The sequence below is a fragment of the Dasypus novemcinctus genome, chromosome 11 (assembly GCF_030445035.2).
Source record: "Dasypus novemcinctus isolate mDasNov1 chromosome 11, mDasNov1.1.hap2, whole genome shotgun sequence".
Taxonomy (NCBI): domain Eukaryota; kingdom Metazoa; phylum Chordata; class Mammalia; order Cingulata; family Dasypodidae; genus Dasypus; species Dasypus novemcinctus.
In genome coordinates, this window is record NC_080683.1 from 96,642,400 (window position 1) to 96,667,850 (window position 25,451).

General features: G+C 38.0%; 1 long non-coding RNA gene across 1 annotated transcript; it reads left to right on the forward strand.

Moving 5' to 3' along the window:
- The first annotated feature begins 487 nt into the window (after positions 1–487).
- On the forward strand, positions 488–11,542 carry LOC139440011 (uncharacterized). Its single transcript, XR_011650122.1, has 4 exons — positions 488–1,427; positions 6,626–6,786; positions 9,139–9,276; positions 9,446–11,542. It is a non-coding gene; the product is annotated as an uncharacterized lncRNA (long non-coding RNA).
- Positions 11,543–25,451: the final 13,909 nt, after the last annotated feature.

The window sequence follows — 25,451 nt, forward strand, 5'->3', positions numbered from 1 at the left end:
ATTTATTTGGCTGCTTGGATTTCTCTTTTTTAAAAGTAACAGGTGGTAAATTAAATTTTTATATTAACATACCTAAAATGAAATATAATAATAATTATAAACAGCATTATACAGGGAAAATTTGGCAATAGTTTAATAAAAATTGTGATGAATACAGATTATCTTTATTGAGTTATAAATTCTCAAAATTTAAAGTGCAAACACATCTTTCTCTGGGAAATTTCCAGATGGAACTAGTCAGAAGTTTATGTAAGAATCCTTTTGAGGATTTGTTCCTTGACTTAAAAAAAAAAATAATCAGATAAATGAATTTAATCTATTAGTGTAATAATTAAGCATGGAAATTTTCAACAATTGTGAGTTTTCTGATAAAATCTTTCTAAATCAGATTTTCTAATTGTCTTCAAATTCCAGGAGAAATAGATTTTTGCTTTTATTTTAAAAGTTAAAATCTAATAGGCAAATAGTTCATTGTGAACATCAATCTTGAAATTTCAATACTTCATTATGCAACTCTGAATTTTATATGAAGTTTTTTTAGGATGGCAATCTAGCTAAGTTTTAAAAGAGAGTACCAATGATATTTTTGCTCAAACAGGGGTCTAAAGTCATATCTCTAATTCCTTTTTTTTCTCCTCTCTCTCCAAGTTACTTTGATGATAATTTACCTGAATAGCAGATTATTTTTACAGAATGCCTATCTCATGCTGTGAGGAGGGGCAGGTGGAAGGTAAATTAATGTGGTGCCTCTGTCTCTGAATATCTGAAGATCTGTTTCTGTTCTGAACCTCAATTTTGTAAGTATTAGCAGTCTCCAACTTAAAACATTGTGTTTCACAAAGCATTTGTGAATTGGCTCTTCCAAACTTCCAAAGCATTTCTCTCCATTGAAACAAAGTTGTAATGGTGCTTTGGGATTTCTAATCCTATGTAATGCTACAAAGTTCTAAGACTGGAAGAAAGAATAAAATGTTAGGAAAAAGTATTGTTGCAATTCTAGTAATTAAAGTAGCATTAAATTAGAAGGTATTTTATTTAGCTTGAATATTGGAGCCCGAGGAAAAACGAATTTGTTTGGAAGAAGAGGAGGAAAGATTCTAAACCAACTTTCAGGGCAGAAAAGTTTGTGAAAGTTCTTGGGTATAGTGTCTTTTCACCATGCACCGTGCTTAGCTGCTGCTGCTGCTTTTGGAACTGGGGCACGGGATTGAATCTAGCACCTCATATGTGGGGGAAACTGGCACTCAACCACTGAGCCATGTGTATTCCCCTGAGTTAGTTTTTCTCATTTGTTTGCTTGTTGTTTGTTTGTTTTATAGGCACTGGAACAGGATCTGGAAACTAAACCTGGGACCTCCCATGTGGGAACCAAGTGCTCAATGGCTTGAGCCACATCCACTCCCCTAGCTGCATTCTTTTTGTTTGATGTAAGTGTGTTGTTAGTACCACCCTTATGGTGTATTTGTTTGTTTGTGTGTGTAATTAACAAGAGGACTGGAAGAGATAAGCACAGGGAGAGGTACTCCCAAAATTTGAATGGAGAGAGGAAGTTATTACAGAGGACAAGGATGTCCTTGTCTGTGACGAAGGGCAACAAGTCACCTATCATCTGTGTCTCTCATTCTTCAGTTGTAACATTGCTGAGCTCGCAGGTTAAATAAGTAATGTGCCGGGCACAGTAGGCATTCAGGAAATTTAATTCAATCTCTCCCCTTTTCCTAAAAAGGAATTCATGTTAGATGTGGTGAAAGGCAGTAGAAAACAAATTTAAGGGAGACCAAAAAGTGATGGCAGGGAAGAAATATTGGATTATGTGATTCTTCACAAGACTGTCACGTTTCAACTATTGTCCTGTTAGACTGATATCTCTTGGTAAGAAAGGTTTGGGTGAGAAGGCACAATGTTTCTCCACTCTTTATGTAAATAGAACAGAGGAGTTTACCAACTAACCGACCTTATCCTTTTCAAAGAAGCAAGAAAATTTGAGTGATAGCAAAGCCTCAGTATAGAGAGGGATATTACCACTCAGTGCTTGAAGAATTGGGGAAGCCAAGGACTCAGAGCAGAAAGACTGGGAAGAGAAGGCTAAGCAAGCCAGTGGGGCCCTTTGTATATAAAATGTTTTAATTTTATGACTTGAGGAAAATATACTATTTCCACTGAGTGAAACAGAGGAAAATTTCTTTCCATGACCAGAGAAATATAATATTTTTCCTTTATTTTTAATACAATAGATACATTTTTAAAAGAAATTAATATCATTCTGTGTCCCTAAAAGATCATATACTTTTCCAGAAAAACAAAAGAAACCCATGAAAAGAAAAAAAAAAAGTGATGAGATATTATTTTACCCAATTGACACTTTTCCCCCAATGAAATAAAGTGAAATCAAACCACATGTGTTTGCTCCTATTTTGGAGAACTATCTACTCCATGACATGCCAGTACTTGGCTTCCTGATTCATTGCAAAATAAAAGTGCTGTCTGTACTACGTGTTAGTCTTTCATATTGTCGTCAGGGCAGAATTTTGTCTTAGCTTGGGTCTCTGTAAATGGACAAGAATTCACTTGTGTCTTTGTCTGCTGAACTTATTTTTCTGCATATTCTACTCCTGGAATATGTAGATTCATTTAGAGGTTAAGGTAAAAGCAGATCTGTATTACAGGCAGTACCTGAACAAATTGTATCTACTGGATGTTTGACCGGTAATCTATTCTTTTAGTATAATTAATAGTGGTCTGGACTGTGAGAATGAGAGAGAGAGACCATAGGAAAAGGGGTGGGAAGAATTCCAAGCTAGCCAACATATCTATTAGCCTTAATGACTGGAATTGGCAGGATCGCATATAGGGTCTCTATAAATTACTGGGCTTAAAATGCATTGTTTGTGATACTTCATCTGGCTTCTAGATTACAACCATTATTGAATATCCACTGAGATGATTAGGTTCTTTAGTTTTACCCAAATATGAAATTGGTGTTATGCATTCTATTATTATTATATTACCATATCTTGAGAAGTACTAAAAATAAATGAAAATTTCCAGTGTCTGAAAGTGCTATCAATTTTATGCTCCTAATATTAAACCCCACATATATGTCTATCAAGAAATTAATTTAAATATTTTTAGATATTGTATTAAAGTTATAGTATTTAAATTTGTAAAATTTATTAAAATAAAATATTCTTGAACATAGTCATTGTAAAATTTAGCTTACTTAAGTAATCCTAGAGCTAATTTCTTTTATTTCATAGGTGTTCACAAAATAAAATAAATTACTATAGGAAGAAAGTTAGGGAATTTAAATTTGTGTGAAACTTTTCAATCACTAATTAGCTACAATGTGTCATTAAGTACATTTCATGAAGTGTTTGTAGCTTCATTATTTCCCTATCCTTAAAAAAAATGTTTTCCATCCACATATACTGCTGGTGGGAATGTAAAATGAGGCAGCTGCTTTGAAAATAAGCCTGGCAGTTCCTCAAAGGTTAAACACAATGCTATCATAGGCCTAGCAATACTACATGTAGAAATGAAAACAAACATCTATACAGAAATGTTAATAGAAGCGTTATTAATAATAGCCAAAAAGTGGAAATGATGTAAATGTCCATTAACTGATGAATAAACAAAATAGGGTATATCCATAAAATGGAATGTTATTTGACAATAAAAAGGAATGAAGTACTAAAACATGCTATAATATCGATGAACCTTGACAACATTATTCGAGGTAAAAGGTCAGTAATAAAAGACGCATATGGTGTGATCCCATTTGTGTGAAATGTACAGGATAGGCAACTCCGTAGAGAATGAGAGCAGATAAATGGTTGCCTATGGTTGGATGGGTGGGGGTGCAGGGGAATGGAGGGTGACTGCTAAAGAGTACAGGGTTTCTTTTTGTGGTAATGAAAAATGTTCTAAAATTGGTTATGATGGTTGCACAACTTTGTGAATACATTAAAAACAATTAAGTGTACACTTTAAATGGGTGAATTTTATAGTATGTGACTTATATCTCAATAAAACTGTTACAAAAAAGTGCTTCCCTTTCAGTCCTGATTGATAAGAATCTTTCCCAAGAACCATGGAATATCTTAAATGAAAAATGATATAAGAAATAACAATTGGAATAGGAATAACGCTATACTAAATAGCATTATTAAATAATAAGTCGAAAGATTAGCAAGTAGAGAATATAAAGTCAAGAAATATTTTCAAGAACACAGAACAAAACGCTACAAAATTTCTCAACTTAATAGGTACATACGTTTGTTGAAGTTAAACCAAGGGAATGTTTTTAAATTATGAATCACTTTTAAGCTCTTTCCTATTAAGTAAAACACAGACAAGTAATAGTCATATTTTTTGATGTGTGGAATTTTACTATTAAATTACCTGTACCTCACAGTAATGTAGCGGCCAAAATGTTTCCAGGAGAACTTAACTTTGTAAAGTAGGCAGTTTAAACTTAAGCAAAATGATACAGAGGCAAGAGAGCTGGATTAGGAATCAGAAGACCTATTTGTAAAAGTAGCTGTGATTTCTGTTGGTCATTTAAATACTCATCCTCAGTATCCGTTTCTGTAAAAGTGTAGGGATTCCTCCTAACTCAAAGTGTTGTTGTGAAGATCAAATCAGATATCAAATATATACTGGTGAATGCTTTACAAAGGTAAGGTATTATAATAATTATTATTTTATTATTAGTATTATTTACTATTACTAAGCACCTGAGAAACTAGCATAAGAATTCCAGTACAATAATTATTGAGAAGACCAAAGGGGTTATATATATATATCCAGGATTCTTAAAGTTAAAATATTCTGAAGGATTGACTACTATTCTATTTTTTAAAAGAAACCGTGCATCTCTAACAGGGCATATTATCAAACTTATAGCAGAACCTATATTTGTCTCTTATGTTCTATCCAGGTATTACTACCAAAATAGAAGTCATTATCCTACATATCTTAATAAATGATACCAGAAAAATCTGTTTTTCTTCTTTCATAATATATTCATACTTCCTTTAAACTTATATTTCCCTCTTTTATATTGATTTTTACCTTTCACATTATAATTTTACATTCTTATCACAAATTTAATACATATTCATTTTAGAAAATGTAGAAGACTTGGATCTGTAAAAAGAGAAAAGAATTCTTAAAATTTTTCAATGATAATAGATTTGTACACATTTTATAAAACAAGTTGTACTTTCTTTCAATATGTTCACTAAACATTGTTTCTGAATTTTCTCCCTCCTCCATCCCTCTTAAAAATTATTAGTCATGACTAATATCACGTCTTCTTGCCTAACATTGAAGGCAGATGAAGATGTGTATGCTTTTATTTAACCTTTAAACTCTTACTTTTAAAATATGTTAACAAATGGGAAATGAAAGCAATCTTAGTACAGATTTCCTCTTACTAATCAGTATAGTTCTGTTTATTCCAGCCACCCATTTCTCTATTTTTACTTGGTTCCAAACATTAAAATGTGATAACTCTTTTTTTAAAAATTTTAGTATAGAGGTATGTTTTTCATAAAAATTTAGGGAGATTTTAAAAAATCATTAAAAAGAAAATAAGGAAGCAATAACTCTCACCTCATAGAAATAATCATATTTAATATATTTTGTGACATCTTTATATTTTTAAAAATATATACAAAGTATATGTCACTTAAATTAAAAAAGCTAAATATTGACATCTAACTTCTTTTTCAGACTATAGAAATTTGGTATGTGGAGAGAATAATCTGAACTAGTCCAAAAGAACTTTCAGCATCATATCTTCTCTTTATACACCCCTGCTTTCTTTACTAGATTCAAATCATACAACCATTGCTTGGTTGCCTAATGAGATGCAGCTACTCTTTAATTTTTGTTATGACTTACTTTCCCTTTTAGAAGGTTTTAATTCTCCTTAAAATGTTTGGTTGGTTTATTGTTATTGTTGTTGTTTTGTTTTGTCTTGTCCCTAACACACGATATACAATTAGAAGAACCTGGCTCATTGGTTCTTTCCATCACAGTGGAAAAGAGATTTTGTTGTTGCTGTTGTTAATTTTTCTTTTCATTGTTATTGGTCTTTCCAAAAGATAAAGATTTAATTCTGGGTACTGCCCTTCAGAGAGTTCTCTGTTATTCCGTAATGCTTAAATATTTCCTATAGCAAATAAAGAACTTGTAAATCTGAAATGCAAAGGTATAATTCTTTTTACCAATTTTCAGACCTAGTTAATGAGATACTGAACATGATGGGGAAAAAATGCGTTGAAATTCAATTGCAAAGTAAATGGTAAATGGGATCCATCTTATTTCCTGTTTGTTCTCCTTTCATTCATTTAGTATATGAAGAAGTGATGATATGTGAACTGTTTTTGAAATAAAATTCATGTGCATGTATATGTCTGTATATCTCAAAGATGTTTTGCCCCAAACTTCCTTTCTAGCTCCTAAGGTTATCTCAACATCTTCTTTGAAAGAGATAATTTCTTCACACACACAGTCCCCTCCCCAGCTGCTTTAGGCTCTGTAGTTCATAATTTCAGTAAATGTTTTGCCAATATACTAAATTCTTTGTCCCACTGTCCATTTTGTTACATTTCTCCAGAAAACCTCAGTCCCTGGGGAATACAAGCATCCACTTTCTCGGTGTGTACAGTGGCAGCCAGGACTCAGGAGGGAAGGGAGAAAAGGTAGAAATGGCGGCTGATTCCACTGTGATTCATATCCAGACTCAAATGGGCCTGGACACTGCCTGACTAGCTTCTTGTATCCATTTTGTCAGTCAACTCTCCTACTCTACACTACATTTTCAAGTTTCTTTGGTTTCTTCTAGTCTCTCTCTCTCTAGCCCAGAGTTTCCCAATTTTGCACGCCCTACCCCCCCGCAGACATTTGGCAATGTCTGAGGACACTTTTGATTCTCACCACTGGGTGAGGGGTGCTATTGACCTCTAGAGATTAAAGGTGGAAGAATCTGCTCAACATCCTACAACACATAGGACAACACCCTCCCGCCAGTAGAGAATGATCTGGTACAAGATGGCAATAGTGCCGAGGTGGAGACACCCTAGTCTAACACTGTTATGCTTGGCAGATTTCCCTCTGCTTTACAGAGAAAACAGCAGCCAATTGCTGGGAATACCTTCATCTCTCCTATTTCAATCCCAAAACACTTACCCCCATATCTGTACTTGGGCTCCTTCTTGTTACAATAATGGGACTGTCCCCTTCTCTTGGCTGAGGCCAAGCACACCTTTGTGCTCTCACTTTCTCCATAATATTAGACTATTTATTATGCATTTTCCGTTGTGTATACTCAACCTTTCCTTTCAGTGTTCCTTTCGATTTTAAACACAATTGAATTTCTTCATTTAAGTAAACAAACCAAAAATCCTCCTCTCCCTTCAGTTATTGCCCTTTTTCTCCTTCTTTGTATCCATATATCTCCCAATAGTTCCCCATGATACCAGCTGAGTACAATCCCTCACCTCCCACTCACTGCTCAACCCACTCCAGTCTGGTTGCTCGGCCCATCACCATTGAAACAGCTCTAATGACGCTTACTGATGCCCTCCACATGGTAAATCCCTCAGATAATGTTTTTTTTCCTTTAGAATTATTTTATCAAATCATAAATGTACCACAGCTTCTTTACACGTGCACTTAAATTTTTTTTTAAAGGAAAAGTTCTGTCTTACCACACCATGATCCTGGCTAATAGTTTTTCAAACTTTGAGAAAAATCTTAATAAGGGTTTCACATGTCACCTGAAACTTAACATTACCAAAGAAGGAATGCTTCTATACTCTTACAAAGGCCACTAGAAAGAAACAATTAAAAAGCTAAGCAACTGTCTCAAAGGCTTTTTAATTTAATTTTTAAAAAACTATCCTTCTTCCACAGTAGGTAATGTTATTAAATACTCCAATCCCTTCACAAAATGGCTATCTGCATCTGTGCTGGTGTCTTTTGCCATATCACTGCATAGTTATGCCTGACTTGAGATAAGAGGTTCCTTAACATATTATTTCAATAACCTGAAGTTGCTCTGACTTCTGGGCTCTCATCCTCTCCTATTTATACCATGAAGCCCACGGCAAAAAAGAAGAAGCTCAATATGGCTCCGCCCTCCATTAACTCCACTTTGTCCATTGTTTCCTGGACCGTAGTTTCCTCTACCATATGGTCCCCTGGGGTTCCAGCTACCACCAAAGTTTCCACTCTTCGTTGGACCATCATTAGAAAGTTGCTGGTGGGAAGCAGACTTGGCCCAATGGATAGGGCATCCTTCTACCACGTGGGAGGTCCACGGTTCAAACTCGGGGCCTCCTTGACCCGTATGGAGCCGCCCACGTGCAGTGCTGATGCGTGCAAAGAGTGCCCTGCCATGCAGGGGTGTCCCCCGCGTAGGGGAGCCCCATGCACAAGGAGTGCACCCTACAAGGAGAGCCGCCCAGCGCGAAAGAAAGTGCAGCCTGCCCAGGAATGGCACTTCACACATGGAGAGCTGACACAATAAGATGACACAGCAAAAAGAAACACAGATTCCTGGTGCCACTGATGAGGATAGAAACGGTCACAGAAGAACACACAGCAAATGGGGGGGGGAGGGGTAGGGGTGGAGAAGGGGAGAGAAATAAATAAAAATAAATCTTTAAAAAAAAAAAGTTGCTGGTTATAATTTCCAAAATCACTGTAACTTCCACTTCTATAATTTCCTCCAGGTCCTGCTCCATACCCATTATAGCCATCTCCAAATCCATGACCACTTCCATAGCCATCAGATCCTCTTCTAAGTTACTTCCTGGTACTAGTCCAAAATTTCCACCGCCACCACAGGAATCTCAAAAATGAAAGTGGTCTCCTCTTCCACTCCTAGAACTTTGGACTTCCTGCATTTCTTGTTGAGACAAAGCCTTTTTACTTCTGCATTATGACCACTGATGGTATGGTATTTCTGGAAAACAATTTTATCCACAGGAGCAGTCATCAAAAGTCACAAAGCCAAAGTCTCTTTCCAGACTGCGTATCAGTAATTATCTCAAATTTTCCTGTATTTCTCAAAGTAATCTCTAAGTTGATGTTCCTCAGTATCTTCCTTAATTCCACCAACAACAGCTTCTTCACAGTTACACGAGCCTCCTGGTTTTCCAGGTTCTTCTCTTGCTGCAGTGCGTTTTGGCTCAACCACTCTTCCATCAGTTGAAGGAGGTCCCACAGCCATCGCAGCATCAACCTCAGCCATGGATAAAAAAGGTACACAACCAAATCCTCTCGATCTTTAACTTGCAGGATTCCAAGTCACCACAGTCTATAAGTTTCCCCCATTGCTCATAGCAGTTCCTCAAACTTTCTTTTGTGGTTTCAAAACTTAGGCCACCAATGAAGAGTTTACGGAGTTGTTCCATTTCTCTCTCCATTGCAGACTTAGTCGCATCAGCCCGATTTCTGGGAGCCAAGCAAGGTGAGAGAGATCTCCATGGACAAAGGCAAGCCCAGACTCGTCCAGGCCCTGTTGTGTGAACAGTGCAGCTGCTCAAGAAGCAATGCCGGGAGCGCAGCTACTCCCTCAGTTTTTAATCTTCCTCTTACTTCACCTCTTAGCAGCATATAACAATGTTTATCACCCCCTGCTTTTTGAAACAATCTTCCATTAATTTTCATGACCGAACAAGCTCCTGATTTTCAACAGCTCTGGTCATATTCTTTCAAGTTTATTCATCCTTTTCCGGGCCTTTAAATGTAGGCATTTCTTTAAAGCTCAGTCCTGGAACTTCACATCTCCTCAGTCTTCACTCTCTCCTTTCATTAAGACTCATTGCTTCATTTAGCATATATGTGAAACATTTTCACATTAATATTTCTTGTCCTGACCTCTCCGAGTTTCAAATCCGTATATCCATTTACCTACTTTTATTATTTTTTTCTATGTCTTAAAAATACCTCAATCTCGACATATCTTCAGTTGCCTTGTACTCCTCCTTCTAACAACCTCCCTTTCTATTTTGGGAAGATTCTCCACTGTGCACAGTGTTGGGGGGAGGAAATTCCCAACCTCCTACTCCTGTAGCTGAAAGAGGTTGGTCATCTGTCTCCCCAATACCTGAGCAACCAGTTCATGCCTCTTTGCCTCTGGAATGACTTACTCGAAGACAGAGGTGTTGAGCATTCATTCCAGGCTTGGTTGGCATTAATGACATCCTGCTTCAGTGGGGTTGATGTTATGGGCATACTGTTTCTCCTCATAGAACTATGTGGTCTTCCGTGGTTCTAGGACCTCCCCAGTGACCTCAAGTGCTGTCTATTTTCCAAGTCTGGCCATTCAGAAAAGTAGGAATTGCTCCTGAGAACAAGGATGCTCATCTGAGAGAGGGATTCTTCCCTATTCCCTTATTCAACTTTCTTGGAACACTCTGTGATGGTTCACTATGTGTTATGTTGGCTAGGTTATGGTGTCCACTTGGGTAATCAATCACTGGCCTAGATATTGCTTTGAAGGAATTTGGTAGAGGGATTAGAGTCTATAATCAGTTGATTTTTAAGTAAAGGAGATTACCCTCAATAATGTGGCTTCATTCCATCCAATTGAGACTGGCCTTAAGAACAAAGAACTGAGAGTTAGAAAAAAAAAATTCTCCCTGAAGATGAAAACATCAATCCCATTAGAATTTCTAGCTTGGAGGTCACTCATAGAACCTCAAGACTTGAACATCAGCTCTTACTGGAATTTCCAGTCTGCTAACTTCCCCTACATATTTTGAATTCAAGACTGAAACATGAAAGTTAACAAGTATACTGCAACCCTACAAAGGCAGGAATTTTAAGGTTCAGATTCCTCAGAAAGGAAGGTTTTAAATAGCCTTGACTAGCAAACTAGTATAAGATAAGTGTAATTTTTAAAAAAATCTAGTAGAGGGGGGTAACAGTTATAACCTTGCTCTAAGTTGTAGGGGAAAAAAAAAACTTCTGTCAACATTTCCTGTATTGCTGTGTTATAGATATTTTGCCTTTCTCTTTTTTCTGTATTCTACATTGCAGAATAATGCATATGGTTTATTAGTGGGGTTTTCTGGGGAAGTCATGGATACTCAGACTCCATCTCTACCCTCCCCCCACCCCATCACTTAACCCCATTCCTTTCCCCCTCTCACTTGTTTGTATGCAGATGTTTCCATTTCACTGCCTGTTAGGGCTCAATTGTGATAAACAAGCTACCTAGAAGAGGTACCTGACCATACCTTGAACCTAAAACCAGGAACAAGCAGCCCCAGCTGCATGTCAGGGCACAAAGTTTGCTTGATGCCTGCTTTTCCCTCAGAGGCAGGGCCTCTCCCTCCGGGATGTATAAACACCAAATCTCCGGCAATAGTGTCTCTTGTCCCTGATGTGAATCAGGACAGGCAAAGCTGCCATCCACAGACTCCAACCTGAGCAGTTGACCTCCCTGGGGGACTGGCCACACTGAGACCCCTTCCCCTGCTCTTTTGTATCCTTTGTGTTACACAAGTAATAAAGTGGACATTGCTGCAAATCTCCCTTGTACCTGAGGCTGTGTTCCGATAATGCACTGTAGAGAATGTTGCTCCATAGGGGTTAACTCTAAAACTTATTTCTTAGGCTGCAAAATATCTATCATAAAGGAGGAAAGGACATTACCTGGAGATTGAGGACTTGCAAGTTGATACAGTAACTGATGAGATTTGGGAGTGTCTTCATTTGAAAAAGGGGAATAAGTGTATTTTTGTTATACAAGTAATAACCGTAATATGTTATGGAGGAACAATCTTTTCAGAGTTGTACTTTTGGGAAGAAGGAGATGAGTGAATGCTGGTCTGCCAAGGGGTAGACTGTGGCATACATTTGTCACTTTATTTCTGACTGTTTAGCACATCTAACCACATTCCTGTTTGGGGGTTGTTGGTGATTGAATCATGTCCCCCACAGAAGGCATGTTCAGGTCTCAACCCCTGGTCCTGTGGATGTGAACCCATTTGTAAATAAGACCTTGAAGATGTTATTAGTTAAGATGTATCCATACTGAGAGAGGATGGGCCTGAATCCTATACGGCTGACATCTTTAAAAGGAAAGGAAATTGGATGTGGAAAAAAAGCCATGGGAGGAAGCCAGAAGAAACCTGGAGGAGAAAGAAGACATCGCTGTGTGTATTGCCATGTGACAGAAAAGCCAAGAACCAAGGATCACTGGTAGCCAGCTCCAGAATGTGATAGCCTTTGGGCAATGAGCATCGTCTTGCTGATGCATCTATTTTGTACTTTTCCTACCCTTGAAACTGGATCAACAAATTTGCATTTTTTAAGCCAAACCATTGTATGGTATTTGTTTTAGCAGCTGGGAAACTAAGACAGGGGCATTCCCCAGCAATACAGTTTGAGTATGGAATAAGTGCTCCACCATCCACTACAGACATTGAAAGGGTCAGATTTTCTCTCTTTTTCTCCTCTTAGTTGGCAAGGCTTGGGTATGTGACCTAGCCACTCACACCACCACTACCTGGGAATATAAATTTAAATGAGGGCCACATAAATGAAGATAAGGTTGAGATTCATCTTTGGTAGCATGGGCAAGGTTCCTGAGAGGCAGATGTGTTCTGACCAGAAGATGCTTGTCAAAAGATATTTCTTATTCTTCCTACTTCTTAGACTTCTGGACCTGCTTTGGTTCCTCTTGATTTCCAGGCCATGTGTTCCTATATCCTTGGATTTGATGAGCTCTTGCTTCCAGCTCTCTCTCTTTCTCTCTCAGAGAAGTTGTAGGCTGTTTTACTTTACTAAAACATGCCAGTGCAAAAACACCAGAAATGGTTTGGAATTTTTCTTGTTTTTGTCGTTTTGTTTTTAGTATATATATAGTTGTTGCTGTTAGGTTGGCTTTTATAATGGTGTAGCAGTTTAATATTATTGATGAATTCCAAAAAGAAATATTGGATTATGCTTGTAATCTGATCTGTACCTGGGCATGATTGAGTTATGATTAGGGCATTGAGTCCCTACCCCTTGGTGGGTGGGGACTTAAAGATAAAAGGCATGGCAAAGAACAGAGTTGAGGGGGTTTGATGTTGGAGTTTGATGCTGAAGCCTTAAGCTGGAGCCCCAGGAAGTAAACTCACAGAGGAAAGAGAAACCAGTCACAGGAAAAAGAAACCCTGAACCCAGAGAAAAGCAAACCCCAGGGACGTAGGAACCCAGGAAGCCTGAACCCTTGCAGCCATCTTGCTCCAAAAAGACTTTGGTGAGGGAAGTAACTTATACTTTATGGCCTGGTATCTGTAAGCTCCTACCCCAAATAAATACCCTTTATAAAAACCAACCCATTTCTGGTATTTTGCATCAGCACCCCTTTGGCTGACTAATACAAATGGGAATTTATTAGGGTAAAATCTTACAGTTCAGAGACTGTGAGAATGTCCAAATCAAGGCTTCATCAAAGATACTGTCTCACCAAAGGTCTGCTGCTGGCAATTCTGGACTCCTGCCACCAGGCAAGATAAAACTGCAGGTGGTTTCTGCCTTCCCTTTGGGGCTTACTTCTCTGTGAACTCAGATGTGGGTGATCAGGCACATGGCTCTTCTCTCTTCTCTGGACCTTGTTGTTTCAGCTTTGGGCTGCAACACTGTTTCTAGCCTCCAGCCTCTCTCTCAACCTTACAGGTTTCTCTGTCTTTCTGCAGCTGCAGGAAACCTGGAGTCCTCTCTCACATGGCAGGGCAAAATGGCAGTTCTTTTTCTCTGTGTGTGTTGCATGTTTCTCCTGTTTATAAAAGACTCCAGAAAGATGGCCAGACCCACCCTAGGTCAAACTTCACTGAAGTACTCCAATCAAAGGCCCCCAAATGAATTCAGTCCAATCAGAGTGTCACACCCACAGAAGTAGGTCAATTTAAGAACATAATTTTCAGGAGTTCACAAAAGACTAAAACCAGCACAAACACTTAAAGAAAAATATGAAGAAAATACAGATTCCTCTTAGCAACCCTTTACTAACACCTGCATTAGCTTGATATATTTGTTACAATTGATGAAAGAATATTACTATAATTGTGCTATTAACTCTAGTCTGTGGTTTACATTAGTGTTCCTTATTTGTGTTGTTGTGTTGTATGTTTTTTTTTTAAAAACTGTTCCTTTTTTTTTTTTTTAATTTGAAGAGTCAGTCAGTCCCATTTACGTTATTTGCATCATAATGATCTTTCTTCCCTAATCCTGGCTCTCTTCTGATATCTCCTACCTTAGTGAATGGCATCACCATTTATCCAACAGACAAGTCAAAAACCCAGGCTCCATCCTCTACAATCTTTCTCTCTCAGCTCCACATCTACTCTATCATGAAGTTCTACTGATGTTCCCTTTAAATATCCTTTGGGTTTATCCACATCTTTCCAGCTCTGCTGACATTAATATCAGCAGCCTAGTTCAAGCCACCATCATTTCTCACCTGGATTACAACAACCTCCTATTTAGTCTACCTGCACTTTTTTCCTCCCCTAGTCCTCTCACAATCCTGTATTCAGAAAGGTTTTTTCTAAATGGAAAATCTGATCGTGTCACACACGACCCCGCTACCTAGCTACATCCACTCTTTCAGTCACTTGGAAACTTGCCTTGTTGCTGCTCACCTCCAGGTCTCTGCACATGCTGTTGCCTCTCCCTGGAATGCTCTTCTTCCACTCCATCTTTCTAGTGAATGCTGACTCATAATCCTTCACACCTTAGGTCACCCATTCCTCATAGACAGTTCCCCAAACTTCCTGACACACTTAGAATCCCCATTATATACTCTTATAGTCCCATGTAACTCTTTCTTAGGATACTTGTCATGGTTGCATTTTACATTTTTTTAACGTGATTATGTGATTAATACCTGTGTTCCTTCTCAAAGAGTAAGTTCCATGAAGACTAGGATAAAGTCTAACTTTGCTCGTCAGTGTTTCTCATTAAGAACTGACCTAAGCCTATCTGTGCAGCGCAGTGATCTGTTTTTGTTTTTTCATGGATAATGAAAGCTGCCAATAGTTAGAGGTGGGTAAAGGTTGGGTATTCCCCAACAATCTCACCTCCAGGTTATAATGAAAGCTAGTCTCAGACTAAATTGTGCCACACAAAGAGCCATTTATCAAACAAACAGGGATTAATAAGAAGGCATCTGCCTACCATATGGGAGGTCCAGGGTTCAAACCCAGGGCCTCTGGACCCATGTGGTGAGCTGGCGCACTCTCAGTGCTGATGCACAGAAGGAGTGCCCTGCCACACAGGGGTGTCCCTCACATAGGGGAGCCCCACACATAAGGAGTGCGCCCTGCAAGGAGCTGCCCCATGTGAAAAAGACACAGCCTGCCCAGGAGTGGTACCGCATACACAGAGAGCTGATGTAGAAAGATGATGCAACAAAAATAAAGAGACATATATTCCCAGACACAGAAGAACACAGTGAATGGACACAGAGAGCAGACAATGGGGGGAGAAAGGGGGAAGGAAGGAAATAAATAAAAATTAATAAAAATCTTTAAAAAAATAAGAAGGCAAAAAACTGTGTGGTAATTTATTCTATAGGTTCCATAAAATCCAAATTTTCAGTTCTTTTAGATACTCCAATTACATCTTGGAAGAAAGTTTCACAGAAGGCAGATGTGATGGTGATTTACAGTCAGGATTCAGTTATCTTTATAGTTGGCATAGGGCTGCCAGAATGGTCTGAACCAATGATTAGACTCAATACCAGTTAAAGATTATGTGTCTGGTGTCATGACTAAGGGTGAAAGATGAAGAGTGAAGATAAACTGCTCATGCCTTGTTCATGGAAGGATGGGGGCTGTATTTAAAATATTGTACTCAAATCACAATACCACTAATTTCACCAATGACTGTCCATGTTAGTATCTATTAAGCTAATTAACAAGTCACTAATTTTACTAAAGAAAATTCTCTTTTAACATTTATCATGATAATTAGCAAAGACCTCTATTGTTGATTATATAAAGATAACTGAAGCATTCAGTTATCTAAAGTGTGGCTTTGTTTGAGTACATGCTTGTTGATCACCCATGAGGTTCAGGGTGATGATTTCATTTAGGGCAATAAAATCACACATAGGGTACAACCTGAACATTTATAATATCATGCTGTTCATGTCGAATTATTTTAAGGTAAATTACAAATTTAGTAAAATTTCCCAACTGCCTACTTATGAAGTGGATGCTCAACAACCATGTGATGAATGATATAAATGAATAAATGAATTACTGTTGAGTTGATGAACATTAACCCATCCAATATCATTTGGGCAAAGATGAGAACATTAGATTTAAATTTTATTGCATTAATTATTGAGTTATTATATGCTGCAATTGTAGCCAGTTGAAAATAAAACACAACCTTTCTTTTTGAAGAAAATTTGCTCTTATGACCTGGAGGCAAGGCTTTGGCCTCTTTGCAGTATCAAATATACTGATCAAATGTTGCTAAAAGATCCATTGGAGAGACAGGAAACAAACTTCTCACATGGCTGCAGAGTTGTTAAAATACAACACTGCCTCTTAGAATAGATGACGGCTAGGGTGGGACTTCAGAATGTGTCTAACGTAGTAGTGCTTGACTCAGGAAATGTTCAACAGAGACTTGTTGAATGAACCAATTGAGTGGGAACTTTTTATCTAGCATTCCCAACACTAGAGCTGAGCAAAACCAGGGGCCCAGAAAATGGAACTCTAAGGCTATATCGGTGTTTCCCAAAATTACTTGAAATTAACAATCACTGGGATTAGACTCATTTATAATTTCCTTACACATGACTTTCTGTCCCTTTTATTTTTATACTTGTCAAAAAATGTTCCAGAGACTTAAATCTTTGGTCTGTTCATATGCCAGTTGAGTCTTGAATCTCAGCAGAGTTGAAACACCTACTTTCCAATTCATCTGACTCCCCAGGACAACCAACGAAAGGATGATGACCGACAACACCTATCCTGAAAAACAGAGACTATCTACAATTGCAGGCAAGACAGTTCCATTCATCTGCCCCAAGGGCTTAAAGCTCCCTCTCAATCCGAAATAGAGTGGGCACCACCAACCCACAATCCTCAAGATTGAGGCAAGTAACTATGGACTAAAGTAGGCTTATTATTCTAGCAATGGAAGATCTTGTAACATTGATATAAAGGCAGTGGTCACCAGAGCTTCTGAGGGGAGACCTCTTAATGAGAATACAAAGGCATTAGGAGGAAGGGTCTAGAGAGGAGGAGGAAGTGCCAAACTTTATCGGAAGAAGAAAGGAGCCACCTCCCCCTCCCTTTCTCACCATCATGACCCAACAGGTGCAAGTAGATTTTATAGTTCAAGGAATCTAAAGGCGGATAAGTCTGTGAAGCTATTCTATCTTTGAATGCTTTCTTAAATGATTTTATCCACTCAATTAACTATAGTTGTAAGGAATGAAGTGATAGCCAGAAGCCTGAATTATTGGTCTAGCCAAAGCACCCAACACCTAGGGCCTTCTGCCATGGTCTCCCTATCCATCTGTACTCTGGGTCCCCTGCTAGGACAAATGGACCTTACTTAGAATTATATTACTAGTCCCCAATTTATACTTAATATTTTTCCAAAAAGGAAGACTGAGAATGGTATAAGTCAAAAATATTAAGTATAAATTGAGAGGATAAAATCATTTAACAAATCTTCCTCTCTAGTCCCTTCCTCCTAATGCCTTTGTATTCTCACTAAGGGTGGGGCTTGGGATGAGGATGAAGGAAAAATTTTGAGCAAAAGAGACTTTCCTGCCCTTTGTTCTTTGCTGTATATTGCCCTGAGGCAAAACCTCATTGCTTAATAATTCAAATATAGCTTAATTAGATTACTAGAAAAGCAACTGCCATTTCAGGTACTCATAGTGGTGTGTTACTCTTTAATTATTTCCAGAATCCAGATTGCTCTGATCTTCTTTCAGAAGTTGTTTACTTTAGGATAGTGATGGCTATCAGAATTAACTCAGGTAGATATTGGAAGGCAGTACCACTTTCCCCTTTGATCCAGTTCTACATTCTGTTCATTGTTCTAGGCACTGGAGATACTTGAGTGCACAAACAAACTTCTCATCTTCAAGGAGCTAGATTCTAAAGGTAGAGACAAAAGAAAATCAATGAAAACATAATATGATTTCAAGGTATTAAGTGCCCTGAAAAGAAGCAAGCAAGATGAATCATGAGAAATGAAGTGTGCACGTGTATGTGTTCTCTCTAATGAGGCCATGTTGGAGCAGAGATTTCCATGATATGAGGGAGCAGGACAAGCAATAATTTGAGGTAAGAATAGTCCAAGTAAAATGTACAGCATGTGAAAAAGATTTGAGAGGACCATGTGCTTGGCAGGTTGCCAATGCTGCTGGAGCACAGTCAGGGTTTGAGTGAGGAGAGTTAAGTCAGAAAGGTACACTGCAACCTGATCATGCAGAGTCTAGAAGGACATGGGTTAGGATTTTTGATTTTATATTGTGATTGTAATCCAATAGCGAGTCTTAGTGGAAGAGCAATATGACCAGACTTATATTTGTAAAGGAAGTCCTTCAGTCAGAAGAAAAAATTATACCAGATAGAAATTTGGATCAATACAGAAGAACAAAGAGCACTGGGCACAGTAGCTATGTTGTAGAAGTCGAGAGAGGTTCAATTATTTGTTTATAGAAAGGCCAGGACTCAGGAATCATTTTGAGAAGGAAAAAAAAAATGATTTATTGACAGCCGTCTAGACTTGGGAGCTTTCTGTTTCAAACCACCAGCCCTGAACAAGATTTTTGAGTTCCTTTTATATAGAGGAAGGGTCAAATCGTTCTTTGTTTAAGTGCTCAATAGGCTTGAATTAGCATATATCTTCCACATTCTAAGTAAGGTTTTAGCACATTTGGTTTGCATTTTTCTTGAATATTTAAAGTCTATAGAGTTTGCATTGCTAAACTGTTTCTCTGGGACTGGAGTCTTTGCCATGGTCACAAAGGGCAGGGCTGCAGCCTCTTACTGTCCCGCACCCACAGGTCAGCACACATACAGCCTAGGTTATCTATGAAGAGACAAACAGCCTCCCACCCATAGCCCACATCAGCTATGTGGTTGATTATAAAATACCTTTTTTTCTTCCTATTTACTTAAATACTTTTAGAAGATAAGTGTCTTTTTAAGGCAAAAATTATAACAATATTTTGTTGGGTTTATAACATGTAGAAATAAAATGTATGACAATAATATCACAGAGGCAGGGAAGATAGAAATGGAAATATATTATTTTAAGTTTATTAAACTATGTCTGAAGGAATAAAATATTGTTTGCAGGTAGACTGTGATAATTTCAGGTTATAAACTATAAACCATAAAATAACAACTGAAATAACAAAACACAGAGTCGTAGTAATAAGTGAACAAAGGAGATAAAATGGAACCATAAAATCAAAACTTTAATGCAAAAAAAAGTAAGAAGAAGATGAAAAAGAGAGCAAACAACAGATTAGCAAATAGAAAAAAATAGCAATAAGGTAGATTTAAATCTAACCATATCAATAACCTTTAAATATAAATTATCTAAGGACTCCAATTAAAAGGCAGAAATTATAAGGGTAGATAAAAATGCAAGAGCCAATAATATGTGGCTTGCAAGAAACCCATTTTATTAAATATAAAGACACAAATAAATTGAAAATTAAAGGATGGAAGAAGATAATACCATGCTAAAGTTAATTTAAAAAAAAGGTGGATTGGATACATTATTTTAGATAAAATAGATTTCAGAGAAAAGAATATTATAAGATTTATTGAGGATCATTTCTTAATGACAAGGGATCAATTCATTAAGAGGACACAACAAACCTGAATGGTTATGCACCTAATTACAGAGTTTCAAAACACATAAAATAAAAACTGACAATACTGCAAAATGAAATAGACAAATCCCATGATGATAGTCAGATATTTTCACTCCCACTCAATAACTGATGAAAGAGACAGAAAATTAGAAAAGATATAGAAGAGTAGAGTAACACTGTTAACCAGCTTTACCTAATTGAAATTTATAGAACACTCCAGTCAACAAAAACAGAACACACACTCTTTCAGGTATGCACAGGGTCAACCTTATTCTGAGACATAAAACAACACTGGATACATTTTAAAGAATTCAAATAATATGAAATTGTTTTCTGACCACAATAGAATTAAACTAGAAATAAACAGTAGGAAGATACCTGGAAATTCCCTAAATATTTGGAAACTAAATAATACCCTACTAAATAATCTATGGGTCAAAGAAGAAATTAAAAAAAATAAAACAAGTATTTTGAACAGAATGAAAAGAAAAATACAAAATAAAAAAATTGTTGGATACAGTGAATATAGTCAGGAAAGGGCAATTTCTAGCACAAAACTTGAATATTATAACAGATAAGAAAAAAAGATATCAAATTAATGACTTGCTATTTTAACAGAAAATAAAACAAAATGTGTCAAAGAAAGGAAACACTAAAGATCAGAACAGAAATTAATGAATTAGAAAATAATAGATTAGTAGAAAAAAATGAGTGAACCAAAAGGTGATTTTTTTTTTTTTTAAAGATTTATTTTTATTTATTTAATTCCCCTCCCCTCCCCCGGTTTTCTGTTTTCTGTGTCTTTTTGCTGCTTCTTGTTTCTTTGTCCGCTTCGTCAGCGGCACGGGAAGTATGGGCGGCGCCATTCCCTCGGCAGGCTGCGTGTGGGGCTCCCCTACGCAGGGGACACCCCTGCGTGGCAGGGCACTCTGCGCATGGGGCTCCCCTACGCAGGGGACACCCCTGCGTGGCAGGGCACTCCTTGCACGCATCAGCACTGCGCATGGGCCAGCTCCACACGGGTCAAGGAGGCCCGGGGTTTGAAACACGGACCTCCCATGTGGTAGACGGGCGCCCTAACCACTGGGCCAAAGTCCGTTTCCCGAAAAGGTGATTCTTTAAGATAAGTAAAGTTGATAAACCTCTAGCAAGACCGATTAGGATAAAAATAGAGCAAATATAAATACCAGGAATGTGGAATTGATATCACTATAGATTTTACAAATAGAACTTTATACCGATATGTTTGACAAGTTGGATTACATGTTCAGATTCCTTTAAAGACACAAACTACCAAAGTTTGCTCAAGAAGAAATAGATAACCTGAATAGTCCTAGATCTATTACAAATCACATTTGTAGTTTTAAAATGACCCACAAGGAAAATTCCAGGCCCAAATATCTTCCCTGTTGAATTCTACTATTGATTTAGGAAAGGAATAATATAAATTCTTCACAAACTCTTCTTAAAATTGAAGAGGAAGGAATACTCATTCTATGAGGCTAATATTATTCTGATACCAAAATCAGACAAGACATTACAAGAGAAGAAAACTACAGAGAAGTATCCTTCATGAACATAGATAAAGATACTATTATCAAATTATTAAATTATTTCTTTTTACATTTTCTTTATTGGTTGTTACTATAAAAGTAACAGTTATCCAAGCTGTTCTGCAATGGAATTTCACCACTACCCCATCAAGAGATGTCTCTCTTTGTCAATTTGAGTCTGGATGGGCTCTGGGACTGCTTGGATGAACAGAATACAGTGGAAGCAAGATGCTGTGCCACTTTTAGACAGAACCTTTAACTGGGCTGGCACCTTCCATTTCCTATCCTTTGGAATACTTCCTTTTGAGGTACTCTCTCAGAACTGAGCTTTGGTTCTGTGAGAAGCTGAAGACATAAGGAAGACCACATATAAGCACTCCAGGTGACAGCTCTTGCTGAGCTTCTGGTCAGCAGTCTTCATCACCTCTGTATGAGTCAGCTCTTACGGTTGTCTAATCCAATTTAGCCTTCAGGTGATTCTAGCCCCAGCCACCATCTGACAGCAACTGAGTAAAACACCCCAAATAAAAACCAACTACTTAAGCCCAGTTAATCCTGAGGATCATGAGAGACGATGATAAATTATTGTTTTAAGCCATTTAATAAGAGTTACAAATTTTTCTTATAAAAACCATACTATTACTAAATATATTTTAGTATTTTTTATTTATTTTATTTATTTCTTCCCCCCACACCCATTCCCCCTTTTGTCTGCTCCCTGTGTCCATTTGCTGTGTATTCTTCTGTGTCTGCTTGTATTCTCATTAGGTGGCTCCAGGAACCAATCCTGGGACCTTCTGCAGTGGGAGAGAGGCGATCTCTCTTGTGCCCCCTCAGCAACCCTGTTCTGCCATGTCTTCTTATTTTCTCTCCTCTGAGTCTCTCTTTTTGTGTCATCTTGCTGCACCAGCTCTCCACATCAGCCAGCACTCCTGCATGGGGCAGCTTTACCCCCTCAAGGTGGCATCCCTACACAGGGTGGTTCTCCTGTGTGGTGATGCATTCCTGCATGGACTGGCATTCTGCATGGACCAGATCACCACATTGGCCAGCTTGCTGCATTGGCTAGCTTGCCACATGCACCAGCTTGCCCTCACCAAGAGGCCCCAGGCATCAAACCCTGGACCTCCTATATGGTAGATGGGAGCCCAATTGGTTGAGCCACATCCACTTCCCTTTAGGATTTTTAATATAGTGCAGGAACTTGAATAATATGATATTAGCTAGATCTAACACACATTTATAGAACATAATACTCCAAAACAGCAGGATATGCATTCTTCTTAAGTGCACATGGACTCATCCTTCTTCAGGAAAGACCATATGTTGGGTCACAAGACAGGTCTCAATAAATTAAAAAAGATCAAAATTATGCAAAGCATTTTCTCTCACATAATGAAATGAAACTGGAAATCAATAATGGACAGAAAATGGGAAAATTCTCAAATAAATGGAGATTAAACAACACATTCAAATATTCAGTGGGTCAAAGAAAATATTACAAGAGAAATCAGTAAATATGTCAAGAAGAATGAAGATGAGAATACAATATATCAAAACCTATAGGATACAACAAAGGCAATAAAGGCAGTGTTGAGAGGAAAATTTATAGCCCTTAGTGCTTACATTAAAAAAGAAGAAAGAGCTAAAATTGAAGACCTGACTGCATACCTGGAGAAACAGGAAAAAGTACAGCAAACTAATCATGAACTAAGTTGAAGGAAAGAAATAATGAACATCAGAGCATACATAAGTGAAACTGAGAACAAAAAAACAATAGAGAGAATTAATAAAGCCAAAAGTTGGTTATTTGAGAAGATCAACAAAACCGACAAACCCTTAGCTAGACTGACAAAGGAAAAAAGAAGATGTGAAAAACTGAAATAGGATGGGAGACATCATCACTGTCCCTGCAGAAATAAGACAGATCATTGGAGCTGTATTAGTCAGGGTTCTGTAGGGAAACAGAATCAACAAGAGATATCTGTCAATAGTACGCGATTTTATGAGTCTCTCACGTGACTGTGGGGATGCACAAGTCCAGGTTCTGCAGGCAGGCTGCAACCAGGGTCTCCAATGAGAGGCCAGTGAAGGTTCTTGGTGAATTCTGGGAGACATTGGCTGTCCAAAGATGAGCTGGGAAATTCTTACTCAATGCTGGAATCACTTCCCCTATTAAGGTATTCAACTGATTGGATAAAGCATTACTCACTGCTGATGGCGATTTCTGTGATTGATGTAATTGTATTCAGCTACTGCAGTAAAGTCTATGGTGACTGAAGTCCATAAATGCCCTTGTATTACAGTTAGCACAATGCTTGCTTGACCAAACAACTGGGCGGGATTACATGGCCGAGTTGACACAATAGCCTAACCATCACAGGAGGAGACTATTATGAACAACTGTATGTCAACAAACTAGACAATGTAGATGAACTGGACAAATACTTAAAACACACAAACAACCCACCCTAACCCTAGAAGAAATAGAAGCCCTCAACAAACCATTCACAGTAAAGATATTGAAACAGTCATCAAAAACCTCCCAAAATGTAAAAGCCCAGGACCAGATGGCTTTGCAGGAGAATCCTACCAGTCATTCAAAGACGACATAATACCAATCTTCCTCAAACTCTTCTAAAAAATTGAACAGGAAGGAATGCTACCACACTCATTCTATGAAGCCAACATCACCCTAATACCAAAACCAGATAAAGATACTATGAAAAAAGAAAATTACAGACCAATTTCTTTAATGAATATAGATGCAAAAATCCTCAACAAAATACTTGAAAATTGAATCCAAAAGCACATTTAAAGAATTACACAGCATGATCATGTGTTTTATTCCAAGGGTGTCTCAATACAAGAAAATCAATTAGTGTAATACATCATATTAATAAATTGAAGAAGAAAAATCACATGATTATCTCGATTGATGCAATAAAGGCATTGGACACAATATAGCATCCTTTCATGGTATAAACACTCCAAAAAACAGGAACAGAAGAAAGCTTTTTCAACATGGTAAAGTGAATATATGAAAAACCTACAACTAACGTGGTACTCAATGGTGAAAGACTGAGAGTTTCCTACTGAGATCAGGAAAGAGACAAGGATGCCCACTGTCACCACTCTTATTCAATATTGTGCTAGAAATTCTAGCTAGAGCAATTCAGCAAGAAAAAGAAATAAAAGGTACCCAATAGGAAAGGAAGAAGTAAAACTTTTGTTATTCACCTATGATATCATCCTATACCTGGAAAATTCTGAAAAATCCACAACACAGTTACTAAAACTAATAGACAACTTCAACAAATTTGCAGGATAACAAGATTAATATGCAAAACTCAGTAGTGAACTTCCAGGAAGACAGAGGATTAGAGAGGCAGAGGGCTCACTTCATTCCCAGAAAAATAGCTAGTGGACAAGCAGAAATGATCTTAAAACCTGTTCTAAGGTTTATGACACCAGAGGAAGGCTAGCTGTTACCCAGAAGAAAATGGAAGAAGAAAAGGACTCTCTGCTGGCTTGAAAAATCATGTAAGTCAGCTGTAGTAGCAGCTGCTGGTGCCTATTCCACCCCCCCCCCCACCTTTATAGCATACAGCGCTGTGTCCTCTGGACCTTGGCAGGTGGCAGCAGACTCAGGGATTTTCAGAGGTCTTCTTACCCAAGAAAAGGGACAGGGAGGGACACTGCTTCTGACAAATTCAGATTTTGGCCAGTGAACTTGGTCTGCTGGATTGGAGGGGTGCACACTTCCTTGACAGGTGGGGCCCCTGACAGTGTTTACCCTGAGAGCCAGCAGAGAGCTAACAATGATTTGCATTCTCAAATACCCTCCCTACTGCCCTGGGCTCATTGCTGAGGACTCAGACGGAGGGAGGGTGCTGCAAGCCAAAGGAGGAGAGCAACTTTTGGTAAAGTTTGTTTGCAGGACTTGGCCTGCCCTGAGGACCTTGTTTCTGCACTGCCCACTTAGTCCGGGTTCCAGTGAATGCATTCCTCCTGCTGAC